A 6,000-nucleotide genomic window follows, 5' to 3' on the forward strand; every position below is an offset into this window, starting at 1 on the left:
GGGCCCCACAATTTAGGAGGGCTTCAAGAGACACTAATTCTAAAGGATCAGGGAAAAAAGAAGTAGGAATGATTAAGGGAACATCCAAGAGACTGTGGTAAAGAAAACTGTGAATCTATAACACGAGATGTTTAATAAGTACAAGGGCACACTAACACAAAAGCATATAGGGACATGAGCGGCAAGGCATAGGTTGCAGAAGAGGCTTTAGGGGTCAGTGTGGACCACAAGCTGACAAGTTCGTGATGTTGAGCTGGTTACCAGAGTGAGTTAGTTAACAGGGAGCTAACATGACAAGTATGAATATTATCACTTTTAAGGCACAGCTAAGAAGTCATGTTCAGGTCTGGCATCCAAAAAGGACAAAGAAAACCAAACAGGAAACATGAGAAGCAAAAATATAATTATAGAATGAAACATATACAGGACAGTTACAGGACCTGGGGGAGACACACATTTGTTGAAGAAACAGTAACGAGCTAACCTCATTAAGGTCGGCGATGGAGAGGTTGAAAAAGGAAATACCAGAAAACGTTTTGTCTCAACGTTCACAGCTTGCAATACATTTGATAACCTTTTCTTATTCTCACAAACATACAACAGCCATTTACTAAGCAGACCAGGTACTGTCAGATCACAGAAGGGACTTGGTGAAATGGCCTGGACTTGAACCTGGCTGGATCTCAGGATGCAAATTTCTTTTCCCGACATTTCTCTCTTGACTTGGCTAGAGGTGGAGGGCTGTTACAGAATTTCTTACATTTTTTGTTGTTTTTCAGATGGTCTCTTGTTGGGGTCTACACATTTTATAATCTCAAACTTCAAAAATCTTCTTTATGTTTAGAAAAGACTCAGCTCAGAGAAACCATTTTTATTCTCTCTTAATTGTGTATTTAAGCTGCAGCAAGAGGAATTTCAGATACGTAGACAGTTCTGAAGCTGTAGAGGACGTGATAAAGACTGAAATTGCTCAGAAAGGTCATGGACTCTCTTCTTGGACTTACCTTACCCCTGCCCCCCTTTTGAAGCAGTTGGACAAGTTCTCATCCTGGTAGGATGGTTTGAATAGGACAAGGAATGGACTGTGTTCTTTCAGGATTCCTTTTGGTCTTACGATTTAATGGTATTTGGAGAATCTGAGCTTTCCCTACCAACAGGATGAATGAATTAGTTGCATCGTAGAACAAAGTATGTTAAGCTTTGTGTCAGCGAGCATGACCCCAAGCAATCTGCCATTGGCAGCTTGACAGAAACCTCATTTTCTCAAAGTACACTGAACATTTCAGCCATGATGGTTCTGTTTCTCGGTCTTTGAGATTAGCTGAACACCAGTGCAATCTGGATAAAATAATCCCCACTCCTGTAAACCGGAAGAAATGGGGCACAGGACCCTAGCACAGAGCACCTGGAGTTCTGCTATAAAAGCAAAATGCAATAGAATCCTGAAATGTCCACTGGGTGTCGGACCACAGAGTGGAAAATTATCAGTGAAAATGATCTACAAACATAAGGCAAGAGAAGCCAGCAACATGTTGAAGAGAAGTTCTGGGTTTGTCATGTTAGAGGCTACACTTTCAAATTCTGAAGAATTAGCTCATGAAACTTAGAAAGAGAATCTTCTCACCTTAGGAAAGAAGTGTAGATGAGAGACAACGAATTGTTAGCAATTAGGAAAATCCTAGGCAGAAGATATTTAAGAGAGAATTGTTCCAGATAAAGACGGCAGGATAATTTCTAAACAAAAAGGCATATTTACTACATACACTCTGCCAAAGAGGGCAGAGAACAAAACTGACACACAGCGGCTCTAACACATGCCAGCAGTAACACACACACACACACACACACACACACACAGTCCAGGGTGCTACAGGAGCCCGAGGCAGGTGCCCATGTGCAACGTAAACTAAACGTAAGAAGCCCTTCTGCACTCTCAGGAAATTTACATTCTGGTTTGAATAGCAGACTTATTAACTCAACGGGAAAAAGCACATTCGTAAAACTGAACTGGACTAATGACTGTGCACAGGCATTTATCCTGGACTTTAATTGGCCCTTCCAGTGAATGTCAGACACTGACCAACTTATACTCAGACACTGATTATTTGTATACAAGCAATTAAAAAGTCCTCCCTGGTTGTATTTTGCAGATGAAAAGCTTTCACAGAAATGACCTTACTACAAGTTCGCACTGTACAGGGACTTACACACATAACTGTACATAAGCACACAGCTCTGTGCAAGTATTGACACTTCTTTACAAGAAGCTTTGACATACAGTAGCCATCGGAAATTGAGGATTTATGTTATTTTGAATTGGATTCTTAGTGGGGGCCTTGAGTTTTCAGGCAAAAAGTGAGATCATTAAGGAACAAGTTATCCATACTTGATCACTAAGATGTACTGAGCACCTGCCTACCATACTCATGGTGGCACACAACATGTGAAGGTGCTTAGGAAGAACATACTGGGTGAGACATCCTCTAGTGCTGGATGGCAGGAAAAAGTAAGTCATCACATGAGTGTACTGACTGGCTGCAGAGCTCTGGGGGGCCTACCGGAATCAAGAGGAAGCAACAGAACGCCTGGTGAATGAGGGTGCCTCTTGAGCCTGGATACTCAATCAGGTCAGGACAGGATGTTATGAAAGAAATGTGTACTTGCAACTATGAGGTTTTTAGCTTTAAGGGGGGGGTACCCTTTAAAGTTTATTTATTGAAACAGAGAGAGAGAGAAAGCAAGCACAGCACATGCGAGCTGGGGAGGGGCAGACAGAGAGCGAGAGAGTCCCAAGCAGGCTCCACGCTATCAGTGCAGAGCCCCATGGGGGGCTCCATCTCATGAACCATGACATCAAGACCTGAGCGGAGATGAAAAGTTGGACGCTTAACTGACCGAGCCACCCAGGCAGCCCCTATAATGTGTGCTCTTCAATCTGGTTCTGACGTCAGCATCACCACTGTTTACAGTGCTAAAGAGGCCTTCGGTCATCACACAAATCAGCACTGCCTACTGCCCAAGCCAGAACTCTAAAAAAAAGAAAAAAAAAATCAAACTCAGCTGGTAAGATTGTTTTGAAACTGGAACTATCTTCATCTCTCCTGTGCTCGCCACAAGCCATTTTTTTGAGTGGTTTAAGAGCTGAAAGTCAAAAAGCCATGGTGGGAGGGGGGGTAGAATCTCTCAATTTCCAAACTTCATAGAAAATACACAGATATTCTAGGATGTAGCACTTCGGAGCACTTAACAGACTCCTCAAATGTAGAAAGTTATCAGTGTGTATGGCTTCTCTTAATGACATGCAAATATAACAACCCTGTGTAATTACCAACTTACATTAATGCAGTTCTCATGGGGTGCCACCAAAACCCTGCAGAGTCATCAACAGGGAGCCTGGAGGACAGAGGGGGTAGGAACACAGCCCAGCCAGAAATACGCAGAGGAGCCTAATCACTGTAATTTAGATTCTGTCACCAAGTCCCAGGTACAAGCTCTTTTATGCACTGTCAAGAGATCTCCACATTAATTGCTATTCCTGTCTTCTGAGGACACAAACACTCTAATTTGCAGTGATTTTAGTTTCTCCAGCACTCTGCATTTGGTGGCTAAGTCCCCCTTTCCTCCAGAGAAGGAAGTCTGCGAAAGCTCTGATTATCCAGCTCACTCTGCCAAGATCAACAGACAAGTCACAAAACATCCCTGCTCACCAGAGTCTAGAAATGAATGTGACTCAACTGATCAGCGGGTGGGAAGGCCTGTGCCCTCCCTGAAAGACCACATTCTTCTCTTCCCTAGTAAGTTTGACTTCCAACAGAAGAGTTATTTCCAAATGATGATTTAAATAATTTCTGCCTGGTCAGTTTGAAGCAGAAAACTTAGATAATCCTTTGAGGCCTTTGGGCAGCCCCAGTCCGCACAGATAATGCAAGCCCAGGTGCCTACTTTCCAGAGGGGGTGAGGGGTAGGGAGAGTCTGTAGATGCCCTGGGATTTGTGAGAGGGCAGAGCTGATGTCTTCCGCTTAGGCTTCAGAGGCCCGGCGCTTTTCTTTTTTTTTTTTTTAATTTTTTAATGTTTTTTTATTTCTGAGAGAGAGAGACAGAGAGAGACACAGAGAGACAGAGAGAGACAGAGTGAGCAGGGGAGGGTCAGAGAGAGAGGGAGACGCAGAATCCAAAACAGGCTCCAGGCTCTGAGCTAGCTGTCAGCACAAAGCCCGACGCGGGGCTCGAACCCACGAACTGTGAGATCATGACCTGAGCCAAAGTTGGACACTTAACCGACTGAGCCACCCAGATGCCCCAGGCCCGGCGCTTTTCAACCTTACTCCATGGTGATGGTATTCTAGGCAAGGCCTCTATAATCTTTCTTTCGCCAACAAATGAGACCAGAGATCTATATCCCCAAATGGAGTATCATTCTTAAAAAGATATCCTCCTTTCGGGGTGCCTGGGTCAGTTAAGTGTCAGTTAAGTGTCCGACTCTTGGTTTCAGCTCAGGTCATGATCTCACGGTTTGTGGGTTCGAGTCTCACACTGGGGTCTGCCCTGACAGCGTGCAGCCTGCTTTCTCTCTCCCTCTCTCCCTCTCTCTCTCTCTCTCCCTCTCTCTCTCCCCCCCCCCCTCTGCCCCTCTCCCACACTCTCTTTCTCTCTCAAAATAAATAAACTTTAAAAAAAATGTTAAAAAAAGAGATATTCTCCTTTTGAAATAAAGAACACAACACCAAAAAGATAAAAATCAGGCTAAACCTAGAAACGACACAAACGATTTGGAACTGAAAACCAGTCCGAGTCCATGCACAGGATTAGCCAAGGAGATGGTGGGGCGTGCCCAAAACAGTGAGAGACTGTTGTATGATTCTAGGTACACATTACGTTGTTATGGTATTTGATGTCCAGCTTTCTGTTCTACTTTTCCAAATATTTCCTTAATGCATCTGAATCACACACTCTATTTTTTCAGTTGTGGAAAGGTGACTGGTGCCTGGTACTTGAGAACACCAAGACTACTTTCCCAACCCCCTTTCTGCTTGGGGTCATGGAGTTTCCAGACCCGCAGTGTGGCAGCGGTCAACAGAAATAAAACTGGTGCAATGCTTCACACCATAGGGGCCAACTGACATTTTCAGGTGCGAAGTTCAGAAATCTCATTGGTAACAATATACACACAATAAAAGAACTGCGTATTTAACCGATCGAGTTAAACAAATCCAAATTAAATCAAAGATGCGCTCTGTCACTGAGATTATCTGGAGTTTACTGGCAGATTTTGTGCCTGGATTCCCATTTGAACATGAAAACTAAGTCCAGCTTCCCTGCAGTTTTTCTTCAGGACATAATAATAAAAGGAGGCCCAGAAGGCAGCAAGGTCAGGTGCTGTCATGCAAACTGATAAATGACAGCCAACTATGAAAGGTAAAAGGAGAAGCCACCGCAGTGATCAATAGGTGCAAAAAGATATTGTTGGAATCTTTCCTCCCTAAAAGGGAGAATCCTGTCATATTTTGGATTTTAGGCTCAAATCCAAAAGAGGAAATGAAAAATGGGATTTATTTTGCCTATCAGAGAGATCTCCACGGATACAGGATAATGTGAGCTTTCCTGTTCTGAAAGGTGCATGGGATGTCTCATTTTAGATACGCTTTTCTACTGGACATCCCCCCTTCCACCCCCCTGCCCCTGCCAACCCTCAACACATCACTGGCAGGAGGAAATTTCTGGAAAAGAATTCCCCAGCAAACACTGGTGGAGTGATGTTGTCTGGCAGGCAGTGTGAAGGATGTGCCAGGCATCATAAATACTGCCATGTTCATCTTAGAAAAGACCACTTTCTTTTAAAATATGCTCAGTATTTTCTTCCAGTGTCTTCAAAAGACTGTTTCTTTAAAAAAAATTTTTTTAATGTTTTATTTATTTCTAAGAGAGAGAGAGAGAGAGAGAGAGAGAGCGCGAGCCTGAGCAGGGGCGGGTCAGATAGAGAGGGAGACACAGAATCCGAA

The 6,000-nt window shown here is 43.6% G+C and overlaps 1 protein-coding gene and 1 long non-coding RNA gene across 8 annotated transcripts in view; one reads left to right on the forward strand and one right to left on the reverse strand.

Annotated features, from left to right (window-relative positions):
- The window catches only part of LOC144220467 (uncharacterized), a 52,195-nt gene that overhangs the window by 30,472 nt on the left and 15,723 nt on the right, over positions 1–6,000 (forward strand). The window lies entirely within an intron of this gene.
- The window catches only part of SIPA1L1 (signal induced proliferation associated 1 like 1), a 354,681-nt gene that overhangs the window by 30,328 nt on the left and 318,353 nt on the right, over positions 1–6,000 (reverse strand). The window lies entirely within an intron of this gene.

Source organism: Crocuta crocuta, unplaced genomic scaffold (genome assembly GCF_008692635.1).
Source record: "Crocuta crocuta isolate KB4526 unplaced genomic scaffold, BGI_CrCroc_1.0 scaffold186, whole genome shotgun sequence".
NCBI classification, from domain to species: Eukaryota; Metazoa; Chordata; class Mammalia; order Carnivora; family Hyaenidae; genus Crocuta; species Crocuta crocuta.